Genomic DNA, 14,856 nt, shown 5'->3' on the forward strand with positions numbered 1-14,856 from the left:
ACTAGTCAATTCACATTGACTTTGTTCAATTACGACGGACGATGAGACAAAACCGCCAAGAAATCCTCCGGTTGTGTAGATTTGTCATCATCAAGTAATAAATTAATTTTCTTTTTATATTTGTCCAATGTCATACAAACTGACAGTACCGTGTTATGCCATTAACATGGAGGGAACATAATTTAATGCTCCAACAATATGTGGAATTGAATGTACACAGAATGTATTAAACTATATGTTTTATGGTATATTGCAATAATAGAGCGAAGGAAGAGCTTCGATTTTATGTTTAAAAACATCAAAGTTTGATTTCAAAATTATCGTCTTCACTTACCGTACTCCAGATAAAGAATAGTTTAAGTACTTTACATTGTGTAATACGATAATTGTTAAGCTTTGGACACTGAATTACGATTTAAGTTTCAACACCGTGCATAGGTTCTTCGTAATAGGACGGAAACCCTGGCCTCATATTTGATTCATATCTGTGGTATGGTTTTCAATGCCTCACCGTTATGAATCAACGACTCTAGAAATATGGTTGACGTTTTATTTTCCACGGACGAATAACAAACAAACTTGAGCATATTATAACTAATTGCGATACTATAAAGATGTATGATTCACGAATGTGTTCTGCGTAATTGCAGCTGTTTTTGATGAGATATTCTCCATTTTAACCCACACTGATCGATATATGTGTACTATCCATAACTGTGGGGCGACTGCAACATTAATTTGGTATTACAATGGTGTTGAAAATATGTTTTGTTTAAAACAATCAAAAATATCTAATTGAGGTTGTAGCATATTATCTTTCAACCTTTTTCCAATAACTAAAATTAAACATGCAACTATCCCAAATTCCATGGAGAGCTGCTTTTCGCAGACCCTCCAAGTTGACATGTAAACTGTAAACTCATAACAACAAATAGCAAGTGCCTTCCGCACTTGCTGTCCCAGAAAAACTGCCTTATTTGAAATTATTGTTACCACATGTTTCTTTTCCGGTGGTCTAGAATGCAAGACCCAAACGCAGCACGATTGTTGTAATAACATTACCCACATTTCTTGCCAACTTCTTTTGATAACCTTCGTCAGCAACACTTACGGAAAACATAAGCGATTGGTTGACCATGTTTTGAACCATCTTTTGTAAACCGCCTTAAGGGGACGGACCTGGTGTAGTGGTTAGAACACTCGCCTCTCACGCCGAGGACCTGGGATCGAATCCCATCCCCGACATAGTCACTTATGACGTAAAAAGTTATAGTGACGACTTCCTTCGGAAGGGAAGTAAAGCCGTTGGTCCCGAGATGAACTAGCCTAGGGCTAAAAATCTCGTTAATAAAGTCAAACCAAACCAACCAACCAACCGCCTTAAGTACCTCCTCCTAGAATAAGCTGTGTAGAGTTAAGCTTCGTAGGTTAATACTTTATGAATAAAAATCATTCGAATTCACCACGCGAACCTGTGCGGATGCCTCTCCGTAAAAGTATATCACAGCCAGACGTTACAAGGTATTCAAAAACTATTCAGAACTACATGAGGTATTTAACTATTATCCAATTATCAGCGTGGTGTTTGTAGAATATGCATGAGATATTATTTAAGGTACTTTACTTCTTATGCAAGGCTCTTCCATACCTCAGGTATCAGGTATCAGAAGGCCGGCTCCAGAAGCACGTTCCCGCCATTTGGGAGATTTGTGCCATCGCCATATTTGAGCCTATTTCATCATCTACCCGATGGGAGAGGAAAGGGAAGGGAAAGATGGGAGGAAATAGGAGGGGGGTCCCTTGAAGAGAGAAAATCGCATAAGCGAATTGAGAGCATGTAGCTCCATACCACAATGGGTTCGAACAGCGCCCTAAAAAGGACACTGCAAAACGCATGAGCGTAAAGAGAGCCTATAGCTCATTACCACAGCGGGTTAAGAATAACAGAATGTCCTGAAGATTCAGGTTTCTGAAATCAGTTTCACTTAATTTATTTATTTATTTTTTTATTTATTTATTTATTTATTGTTTAATTCAACTGACTACAAGTCTTATTGAATGGCTTAATACTAAGTGAGCAATAAAACATCAATTACAATTACAAATTACGCACTGAATGAAAAAAAAAATATCACGCTTAATAAGTGTCAACCAAGTAATTGGAATCGCAATTACGCGAAGATTGGATAGTTACATATCAGGTGATAAGAAGTTCCATAATCGGAATCACAACTATCACACACAAATGTATCAACACACTGAATATTTGCCATGTGATAATTGAGTCGGCTGTGGCCAGTCAAGGTTCTTATCAAGAGACTGCAATTCTGCTTTGACAGTTTTGTTAAATACTTAGCCACCTTTCACCCAGCACTTCGAAATTGGAATAGCTGCCTGAAGGCCAATGAAGTCATGCGATGCTCCATTGCGAGCTAATTCATAAGCCAATTCATTCCCAGCAATGGAAGAATAGCAAGGACCCATATAAGTTTTACAGAGTTCACTGAATTCAGTTCCTCAAATTGAGTTCGACGTGCGATAACAAGCTTAGACTTTGAGTTGGCTTAAGCAAGAGCTTTAAATGCAACCTGACTATCTGACATATTCCTTTACAAATAGCCAGACGACAACTCGTCCCGCGAAGGGAGTTGTGAGGAACAAAGTGACAAGCAATTGTGGAATTCACTCGAAGCAAGGACAATTGTGTCCCAATGCACCGGAAGTGGAAACATTCAAATCACTAGAATTTTCAATGGACGGAGAGAATTCATAGAATTTGGTCACAACCAATTCCCAGTTTTTGGAGTATATGTTCATATAGATATGTAGCGATGATCAGATAATGATTCATCATCTGATACATGCCAATTCGTCAACTCGTGACTGATTCTGTTCAAGAAGAGCATTATGTCTAACACTTCTTCTCTAGCAGATACCATGCAGCTTGGGCGATTCCCTAAAATAAGTAATCCAAGATTTGAACTACTTAAGCATTCCATCAGACTGGAGCTTCTCAAATTGATATCTGAGCTGATTCAGGTGATGTAATGAGTATCATCATCACTACCCACAAATCAGCAGAAGGCCTTTTCATAGGCAGTGAACGACAACTCGTTTGAAATCATCCATTGGTGATGGTTCATCATGTGGTAAATACACCACACAACCTATTGAGGTCACCAACAGAAATATCAATTGTGACAGCACATACATCTCTGGTTGTTAACTCAGAATTGAGTGTAGCAACGATAGCGCTATTTACGAGGACGCATGCACAAGGTATAGCACGCGAGTTTGCCATTTCATGTTTATGAAAGTAACAAAAACTGGGTCCACAAGGTTACCTAGATAAAAGTACACAAAAGTATGGGTTTTGCGCCATTTGAACTGTACCATTTGCATGAGTCTACATAGATTGATCGTTGCTGATATTTTATGTTGAAGATTGGTCTAACTAAGCTATCCTAACCTGTGCGGATGCCTCTCCGTAAAAGTATATCACAGCCAGACGTTACAAGATATTCAAAAACTATTGAGAACTACATGAGGTATTTAACTATTATCCAATTATCAGCGTGGTGTTTGTAGAATATGCATGAGATATTATTTAAGGTACTTTACTTCTTATGCAAGGCTCTTCCATACCTCATTACCACCTGAAATAAATTATTGAAATGATTTAAATGAAAAACTGGTGTATAACATTTTCTATTCTGCAGCAGTTTCCTTCTGCTCGGGCATGGATTCATATTTTTTCGCAATATTTTCCAACAGTGAATACTTTATTAATTTATTTGAGACGGTTAAGCTTTATGAGTAGCGAACCTTCCATTCAAAATTTAAGTTCAATGCTTAAGTTCAAGGCCCCCTTCATGAGATCTGAATCTATTTTAGGAACCCCTGCATGAGATCTGAACCGGGCCCCCGAATCCCAAATTCAGCACTGCATATACTGTTAGTATAGATAGCCGTCGTCGTGGCTGGGTCTGGTTTGGTGGAGCGAGGTTTTGCAAAGAGAGAGATGTCGTACATTTCGGGGCCACTACCAGCATATAAAAAGCTAGTAGTGGTGGTAGTAATCTATAGAGATAGTGGTTGTTGCCGAGCTGCGCTGGCTTCGACGACGACGATTTCTTTCAAGTTTTTTTTTCGAACAGAGGGAGAGTGCGAATGGGGGAAAAATCTGTATGTGACTTGAATTTGCGCAAATGAAAATTGCACAAAAGGAGAGAAATCTGGTTTGACTTGACTTTTGTGGCGAAAATTAATGGCATTGGAAGGTGTTCGACGATGCAGTGTAAAATTATGAGCCTCGAGGCAATTGAACTCGGCTTACTTGGAGTTGGACATATTTATGGCTACACAATTAGTCAGGTTCACGCGATAAATTGCGATTATAGTGAGTTGTTTTTGGGGTCATTACTCTGATGCTGACGCAATCTACTTTTTTTAATTTAGTTTTTAAGGAATATTCTCACACTCGTCAAACCGGTAATGAAAAAATACTTGGACGAAATTGTGAATGAAATATTTTGCAATACTTCTAGACGATTCTCAACTTTAGTTTGACAAAAGTGAAATACATAAAGTGAAAAAGAAAGAATATTTTAGGCACAGTGAACTAAATTTAATAAAATCTAAACAGATAATACTGATTCAACAGTTTTGTGGTCACATATCTCCATACTCGCTTCTATCCCACGTTCGCCAAACTATTTTGCACATGAATAGCCACCCAGCTAGCTGTGCTCCATGCCTTTTTGTTCCAACTGATTCCGAAACGAAACGATAGAAGAACGAGGAGTTTGTATAATTCTATCGCACAACATCAGAAATAGGGATGTTATCTAGCGACACAAATTCAGACTGAAATAGCTAAATTTTCACATATTTTTATCGCTAGCAAAAAACGATAGTACTCATGGATGCCGCCAATGATCGTCCAAAGCCCCAGCATTCGAAACCACCAAAAGCTTACAGGTTCTCATTGAGCGTATTTCACGATTCATGCCTGTAGATAACCACCGCGGTTGTAAATGGTACATTTGATGAAGCAACGATTATTTTTTTGATCGCAAGTTCTTCTAGAACTCATAGTGGGCATGCCTTACACCGGCAATGTGCCTCCGTATTTTACGGCTAACGTTATGATCAACCGATGAAGAGAATTGATGACTTAATAATCCCTGCCGTGTCATATGTCAGATGTCTTGTACACTAAGGTTGGTCAAAATCCATGACCGAAGCGTCTGAGCGAGGAGAATTCAGTTTACTGGATTTCAAATAGGACTGTCGAGCTAACACATTTGTCACATCAAGTTATTTCTAGCCCTCAATGTACATGAACTCATCGACGACCTTAATAGCATCCACGTGTATCGTCAAATTGCTTCATAGGTGAACCCTGTCGCGCTTGAATCCATCTAATAGCATGTACAGTCACCCCACAGTTATGGATAAGATTTGGATTAAAACGGGAATATCTCATCAAATATAGTTGCAATTACGCAGAACACATTTTACTAACGTGAAACATAAATCTGTACAGCATCGCAATCAATTATAATATGCTTAAGCATATTTTTTCCGTTCGTAGGAAATAAAATGTCATCCGTATTCCCAGAAGCGTTGATTCATAATTGTGGGACATTGAAACCCATAACACAGTTATGAATCAAAGATAAGACGATTCCGAAACAAACGCCAAAACGTATGCTTTCACTAGCACATCATTCGTTTACCTCGCAGATAAATTGCTGTTATAGTGTTTTGATCCATAATATGAGTCGGTTTGATCCATAATACGAATCCTTCTCTCCCACTGATCCACATCTGTGGGGTGGACATCGTTTGAAATTTCCATCAAAATCGACACTTTTTCGTAAATAACCGGGTATTTTGAGGTGTATTCTCAAAAACAACTATATTTAGTAGTGCCAGGGAAGTAATTTTGTTTTGTACAGCGTCACCATGTTTTTTAATCATATTTTGTTCTGAAAAATTACCCTTAGTTGATCCATAACTGTGGGGTAACTGTACTTTGTCTTGAACGCATTCATCACATTTTGCTGCCTTGCGTTTCAGGCAGCTGTGCAGGGCTGTTACCTTTTCTATTTTTCGGACGGTAATGATCATATCATCCGTGAAGCATAACACTTTCAAGCACGATTTTGAACAACAGGTACAAAATTCCATCAATTCGTAGTCCCCAGCGGAATTCAAACGAATTGGAATGTTCGCCTGAATTCTTCACACAACTTTGTACTCCTTCGAGCATTTTCACCGTTCAACAATTGGCGAATTACCCTACTTGCTTGCCTATAAAAACGATCCCACTATGTCTATAGATAAGGGTATAGTCGTCTCCCTGAATAGGCACGCTGCCTCTCAGGGGAGAAATAAATCAGCTAGTAAAATTCAAATCCGTAGTGTTTATTTCGTTGCCATCCACTGGAGCAAATCGAGTCCACTTATCTCCCAAGTAATCGAACATAGATGAAGCGGAAATAAGTGTTCAATAGTCACACTTTTTAATTCTTTAGTAACGATACCAATATTTATATTCTTGCTTGGGACAAATGCCGGAACCTGGTTCCGGAAATACTTCACAAATAAAAACCGAAGCCAAGGAACTAGTATAATTTGACCCGAAGCTATATATGCGGCTACTTGATTTGACGTTTCATGAAACCATAAAAAAACCAAATGCATTACATCAACGCTTAATATTGTCAATTTTACCACATGGCCAAGGCACTATGGGGCGGCTTCATACAAAATGATGGCCAAATATATTTTTTTGGTTTTTACGCATATTTTGATAGTATTCTAGTTAGTTTAGCATAACATTAGCCGCATTTATTTATTTTCATCGCTTCCGGTAGGTGTAACTAGTGTTTAAGCCAGTAATGAGCTACATGTTCCTGAACAATGAACTTTTGTTTTAAATTTTAGGGGCAGTTCAAATGCAAATCAAAACTAGAATAAGGTTGCTGTGCATTTAGTTGCGATTTTGTGTTTTTCTGATACCAGGCACCCTTAACGGGCACACGGATTCCCCCAGAAATAACATGTTAAATAATATGTCACACGTAATTAGCAACTGTGAGTCTTCGTCATGATAGGCAAGCTAGTTCCACTAGTGATGGATATCGCCATTGTAAAACACGTTCAAATAATGTGAAAAAGTCTTTGCAATCGAACCAAAGTCAATCCTTAACAGAATCATAGATTTTACACGTTTTTTTCACTTTGCCAATCCACACGACAGATTCACGATGAAAATAGGGTTACCATCCGTCCTGATTTAGAGATTCTTTTGAGGTTGCCTGATTTATTTTTTATATTTCTAGTTTTGTCATGCTTTTTCCTGCTTGCTGAACACCATGGAATTTGAAACAACCACGGACACAAAAATGTTTCCAATTGTCTTGTAATATTTTGATGCATCGCAAGAAGGCGTTTGAATGCAATCTTATTGAAGCTCAAAATGTTACGATTGCTGTCATCATTGAAGGTTTTCTCAAAAAGCACAATTTGCAGTTTCGATGGGGATAACATTAATAGAAACCATGGCCAAAACAGTCATGCCCAACCACGAGTTTTCAAAAAAAAAAAACGATCAACAAATGCTGTTCCGAATCAGCTCACTGGACGAAATTCCCGCTACTTTATGCTGACCCTTTTTCGCAATAATTTTCGATGGCTTCGTTTGAACCTACAACGACGCACTCATTATATCAACTATTTCATATGGGGTTTGTGCATTTCTTACCGTAGAAAATCCCGTTTTGTCGATGTTCCAGATTCGGTGAGCCGGATATTACCGCTCGGCAAAGATGCGCTCCAATAGATCAAAATACTTGTTCACACTAGATTGATTGAATCCGATTGCCCGTGCCAAGGAAGTAAGCGTACCGTAGCCGTAGCCTGGTAAGCGTACCGTAAGTTCCGGATGCCGTTTGAGGAAATACTTGAGGCAGTCGTAGCCCGATAGTCGCTCAGATGTTTTGAAAGGGTGTGGGATTCCTTTGGATTCAGCCAGACTTCTTACATCCCTCTGTGTAAGACCGTAATAACATTCACACATATATAAAACGTATCCCATCAGTTCCTCCTCCTGCTCCTTCGTGAACACCGATGCAAAACTTCCGAATCGTGCAGCAGCCGTTGGACAACTTTCTTTGGAAAGGTACCGGAGCAGCGTTTTCTTCGGGATACCGTATTGTCGTGAAGCATGACTTTTCGTAATCCCATACTTCACTGCAGATATTGCCAACCGCAAGTTTTCCACTGACCACGCACGGCGGTTTGATTTCCGAACGTAGTTACCGACCATTTATACGAACAAAAAAATGAAGTTTGTTTACCAATGCACATTCACACTTAAATTATATCACCGACCTCAGTAAATTTTTTCGCCGAGAACCCAACAGCTGAGAGCTCGGTAAATTTTAACGCCGAATCTCGGTACTTATTTTACCGACATTTCGGTAATCCGAATTTTTTGCCGAGATCTCGGCGAACATTACCGAGATTCGGTAAATGTTTACCGAGATCTCGGTAAAAGTTTTACCGAGAATCGTCAAATTATTACCGAGATATCAGCTGTTGGGTTCTCGGCGAAACCGTTTAAGTGTGTTGGTCCCAAAGCCATATCTAGGAAGACAAAAATGATTGTGCCTAAACCGTCAATTTTAGATATATGGTGTCTTCGGCAAAGTTTCTCCATATTTTTCAGACATTTTTTTCAGAGATGTGAAATTAGGGTGGCCCACATGGTTTACGAGATCAGCACATAAAATATTTTGCTGACGCATTTAGGACTACGCAATGTTCTACAATGTTTTAGAACAATTGATTTGGAGCAACTTTGCCGAAGAACCCAAATTTCTATCTCCTATGGTTCGCGAGTTATTATTTTTTAAACAAAAAATCTGAAATCAATGACGGATCCTGCCCCCTTAAAACTGCTTCAGCAACTAACTTTCCCTAACTCCTAAAACTTCGCTTACTGTGATCGATCTTATTTCATTACATATTTTTTCAATTTTAAATGACTTTACATACAGTTATTTCGATTGTTCTAGCAAATATCTCTTTGTTCGCTTTCTTCACCATATAAAATTCGGTTTATGGTGAATATATCTTAAAGCGTTGATTTTTTATGAATATTTTGTATGAAGCACTTTCAGAACTTTCAATTTTGCACATTTTTGCTGAAGGCACCAAAGAGCTATCTCGAATATTTTTCAAGTTATGGACAATTTTCGGTTAAAAAACATATTATTTTCAAAATTTTGTCAATCTTTTCAAACAAAAAACGTCCTCACAGTTTTTTCACCATAAACAGAGCAAACGATAATCTTTCTAATTCCGACAAAAGATTGAAAATCCGTTTGCGCCTTTCGGAGATATCAACATTTGAAAACAACACTTTTTTCGAAGAAAATTTCTGATAACTCTGTAACCATAAGAGATAGAACAAAAGTTTCTTCGGCAAAAAGTTGCGCAATCAAAAGTTCTAAAAGTGCTCGGAACAAAGTTTTTGCGAGAAATTATCGTATAAAAAGTTATCAAGAAAAAACCGATTTTTCAGTACCTCCCTAACTTTTTTGTTAAAAAAAAATCATAACTCGCGAACCATAGGAGATAGAAATTTGGGTTCTTCGGCAAAGTTGCTCCAAATCGGTTGTTCTAAAACATTGTAGAACATTGCGTAGTCCTAAATGCGTCAGCAAAATATTTTATGTGCTGATCTCGTAAACCATGTGGGCCACCCTAATTTCACATCTCTGAAAAAAATGTCTGAAAAATATGGAGAAACTTTGCCGAAGACACCATATATCTTAAATTGACGGTTTAGGCACAATCATTTTTGTCTTCCTAGATATGGCTTTGGGACCAATGTACAATGGGTTCATTTTGTCCCGAGTATTGGAGTGCACTCCACTTGAAGGAAAAAAGTAATTTTGTTCAATTTAGCTCAAAAAACGTAACTCACCTGAAATTGGAATTCCAACGTTCAGTTTAGGCTTTAATCAAGTTACTCGGTGAAAATTTACATATAATCAAGTGAAATTTGTATGGATAAAAGCTTAGCGAACGACCTGACAAAATGACTAAGGTTTTCGCCCCCTCCCCCTCCACGTATTGACTTGAATGATTTTAACACGATTTCAACTTCATTCACTTACATGTCCCAGAATAGTGATGAAAGTTGCAGAAGCTGTACCATAAAGGTTTAATTATTTTTTTTTAATTATTTTTTTTTTATTTATTTTTATTTTTTACCGGAGCAGGGAAAAGCCCGCTGGAGTAGAATATTCTCCACATTTATCTTTCCTCCAACAGGCATAAAACCTCCTCATCTTTTCAATTTCACAATTCCAATAACAGAAAGATTTACATTTTCACCTCCAGTGAGTGTGCACTCTTTGAAGGAGGTGGGATTTTAAGTTTTCACAATAATTGTGGAGTGGTAACTAACTTAAAATTATTTAACAAGTGGGATTATTTGTTGGCGATGTGGTGCTTTGATGTGGCGTTGGGCGGCGGTGGCTGGCAGTGGCGGGTTGTGCTGGGTGGTGGCGGGTGGCGTTGAGGGTGGCGGAGGAGCTTCAGTTTTTTCTTGAACAAATAAGGAGATGAAAGGTTCTTGATCGAAGAGGGTAGCTCGTTGTAAGATTTACTACCGAGATAGCTAAATCTCTTTTTGCCCATTTCGCTATTGGGCCGGGCTAGACGAATGTTGCCATGATATCTGGATGATCTTGCCGAAGTATTCCGGATTATTTGCACGTTGTGGTGTGTGTTGGCGTTAGTGATAATATTATGCATGTGAATTAAAGTTTGAAGAATTTGAAGTCCGCGAATTGGAAGCAATGAACTGTTCTGATCGTTGTACAACTGATGTGTTGGGAACAAATGGGGTTTCTTGTAGATGACTTTTAAACAACGGTTTTGTAACACCTGGAGCTCACGTAGTCTAGATGCACTAGCTTTTCCCCAAATGCAAACTAGGTACTGAAGTCTTGAATATACCATTGAATAATACAGTTGTAGCATCCATCTCAATGGAATGAATGAAGATAGCCTTCGGAACGTTCCACACAATGCTGCAAGTTTGTTCTTCAGATTGTCGATGTGCTTCTCCCAACTCATAACGCTATTCAAGGTGAGACCCAAGTATTGGAAGCTGTCCACGTTACGAATTTCGACCGTACCGATTCGAACGGTAGGTAATTCTTGAGGTATTCGTCTAGTCGAGTGGAATATCATGTAGGTAGTTTTTTGTAGGTTTAACGAAAGGACGTTCGATGTAAAATAATCTTGTAGACACTGCAGATCTGTTTGAATAAGCCGCGCTATATTAGCGGCTTCTGTGGCACTATACAGAAGTACCGTATCATCAGCAAAGAACTGCATTCTTCCATGAAGTTTAAGGCGTGATAGGTCGTTGATAAATACAAGGAACAATAGATTACTACCTTGTGGGACACCAATCGATATATTGCGTAAGCAGCTTCTTTCACCGTTGACGGTAACAAATTGTTGTCGATTACCCAGATAATTTTCCAACAACAGCAGCGCTTTTCCTCGTATGCCGTAACATCCGAGCTTACGAAGCAAAAGAACATGGTTTATAGTGTCGAATGCCTTTTTTAGGTCCAGGAATAATGCTCCAGAGAACTTACGCTTATCAAGAGAACTGTATATTTCGTCTACCATTTCACATGTGGCGGTTAAAGTACTACAGCCTGTTCTGAAGCCATATTGTCTTTCGTATATAAGGTTATTCCCAAAAAGAAAGTCTGAAAGCCTTGACGCGAGCATTTGCTCCAGCAACTTGCTCATGATTGACAGCACTGATATGGGACGATAGTTGTTGGTATTCGCAGAATCTCCAGACTTGTAGATCGGCACCACACGAGCAATTTTCAAGCATTCCGGAAATTCTCCTGTTTCTATAATCTCGTTGAATACTTCCGTCAAAATCTTGGCAAACGAAATGTGGTGGGTTTTTATAGCTTCAGCAGATATGTTGTCAGGTCCCGGAGACTTGTTGCAATCGAGTTCTTTAATGAGTAGAATTACTTCTGATACTGTAGCTTGTCGAAGATGAATGGAGGATGACTGCATTGGTAAGGTCCGGAATTTCCAAATATTTTTATCGCTGTCTATATCATTAGCTAGATCCTCTCCAACTCGACAGAAAAAATCATTAAAAGTATTGCTTACTTGGAAGCCATCGGTTACGTCTTTGCCATCGATCCTCAATAATACAGCGCGATTAACATTGGTCTTGCGTCCTAGCATTTCATTCATCATTTGCCATGATTTTTTATTAGACGAGTGCAAGAGTAATCGATGATAGTAGTCACGTTTACATCGTTCCTTAATTTGTTGAAGCCTTTTCGATGCGTGCTTAAGAAGGTTTTGCAGGTGTTGGTCGTTTGGGTGGCGTCTACTTGATTTGAGTATATTATCCTTAATCCTCATCATTTTCCTTGCATCAAAGGTCATCCAAGGGCATTGTTGCTTAATTTTGACCTGAATGATTACTTCCTTTGTTGCTGACGCTTGAATTTCGTGGAATTTTTCGATCACCGTTAAGAGTTTCTCATTAGCAGACAAATTCATGGGAATATCCATCAGCGCAGAAGAAAGCCTTTCGTTCAGTTGAGTGTGGTTGATTATTCGTTTCGTCAGCGTTTGCATCCCTTTCATGGAAGAAGATGTTAGGGTTGTTAGTATCATCGAATGGTCGCTCATTTCTGAATATATTGTTTCGTTGATTATCGATCCCATCTGATCTACGCTGCACACCAAATGATCGAGAATATTTCCACTTGCTGCACGTGTCACTGATGTGTTGGTGACAGATAGGTTATACGATTGTAGAATCCTCCTATACTCTCTGACAACGTTGTTCTGTGACAGATTCACGGGAACGTTAGTATCTCCTATCAAGAACACGTTTTTCTGATTAGAAATGCTACTGAGTTTAGACTCAATTTTGATTTGAAAATCGGTGTAACTGAAATTTGGTGGACGATATACGCAGATAATATTGAATCGATTACTTGCTGATGCAATTTCTGCATGAATGCAATGGAATCCATCATCATGCTCATTAGTGATCACATTTACTACAAAATCTTCTCTAACGTACAACGCTAGACCTCCATGGGACTCCTGTCTACATGAAAAAATGCTTTTGTATCCATGCACCCCAAACAGTTCAGTACAACCCTCTTTCAACCATGTTTCGCCTAGCGCAATGACATCAATTCTATCCTGATATTTGTCCAAAAACTGCTTCACCAGATCAAATTTAGGCATTGAATTCATTCCTCTTATATTCCATTGAAAAATTCGGAGTGAGACGTTATTTTTTATTAATTCAGCTTTATTGTTTATACAATCTTCTACAGTATCATAATAATGATTAATCGATTCCATTTTTAAATTGAGTTTATCTTGATTCAAATAAATAATAAAACAACAAATTTATCGTTTTGCCGGTGGTCCTTCCGGCGATACAGATAATCCTCGTGCGCGTTTGGACGTACTGCATTCCAGAGCTCTGATATCCATTCGATTTCTAATGTATTCCACCTTCGATGTATCTGTTCGCTTCATCAAGATAACTCCGTCTCTTCCTGGCCAAACGTACTTCGCTTTCAGCTGCTCCTGCATTGCCCTAACTTCTCGCAGCATGGCCAGCCCGTACGATGTCATTTCGTCGCGGAGCGTAATCTTCCCAGTAAGAGCAGCAAAGCTACCTCCAAGAGCTGATACCTTCATCTGACCGAAGATCTTCTTCTTAGCAAAAAACTCCTCTTTTACGTTGCTATCCGCAAAAACCACTCTGATTGACGCATAATTCCCATCCGTTTTCGAAGCCTTCAGTCTGTAGGCTTCGATGATCTTCTCATCCAATGCGTACCCCATGACACGTGCAATTCCGTTGACTATGGCTGAAGCATTATCCTCTCTGGTAATAGGAACTCCCAGTACGATGACATTCCTCACCAACTCCGCTCGCTTGAAACGATCTACTTCGGCCTCAAGGGTAACGACTGCATCGCTCAGCTGACTATAATCCTCCCTAACACTGAACATTTCTTTTTCTATCTTGCTGTAGTCTATTTTCAGCTGCTTCAACTCACTGACGACCTCATCGAACTTTGTACATAAAAAATCCTGGCTCTTTTCAACTTCTTTGATGGAATCTTCAAGGAAACGTCGACTCGCAGCCGCTTCGTCTCTCATAGCGTGCACCTCCTTAATGACATTGCGAAGCTCCTGAATTACTGCATTTTCGGACGCTACAGCATGTTGTGTCCGCATTCCCATTTCGTTGCATTCCACGGTGCAATAGAATTGTTGGCTACGCATTTTACGCGCAGCAGAACCGACGAGTTTTTTGCATCTGTAGTGATAGCACTTATGGCAGTGCAAACACTCTAGCACCTTGTTTACATCTGGTTCCTCCTTATCACATATTACACAGATGATAACATTCTCCGCAGACATCATTGACTGTACCGATGTGTTGTATATACGTACAACACAGAATCGCGCGGCGTGAATTTAGAACGCACTACACCAACAGGCGATGGTGGGTACAATTCTGTATTGTATGCCAAATCGAAACGGGCTTTGTTCCAAAATGGAATCGTTCTGCTATCAAGGCAAATAGTTAAGGACGTTTTAATCAATTTGCACAAAATATTTCAGTTGGACAATACCACCTGCGACGCAACACCTGATCTTGTGTTCAAATATACACATTTGGCGATATTATAGCCCTTCTTGTTAGCAATTTTACTTATCTTAATGCAGCACGAT

Source organism: Aedes aegypti, chromosome 2 (genome assembly GCF_002204515.2).
Source record: "Aedes aegypti strain LVP_AGWG chromosome 2, AaegL5.0 Primary Assembly, whole genome shotgun sequence".
NCBI classification, from domain to species: Eukaryota; Metazoa; Arthropoda; class Insecta; order Diptera; family Culicidae; genus Aedes; species Aedes aegypti.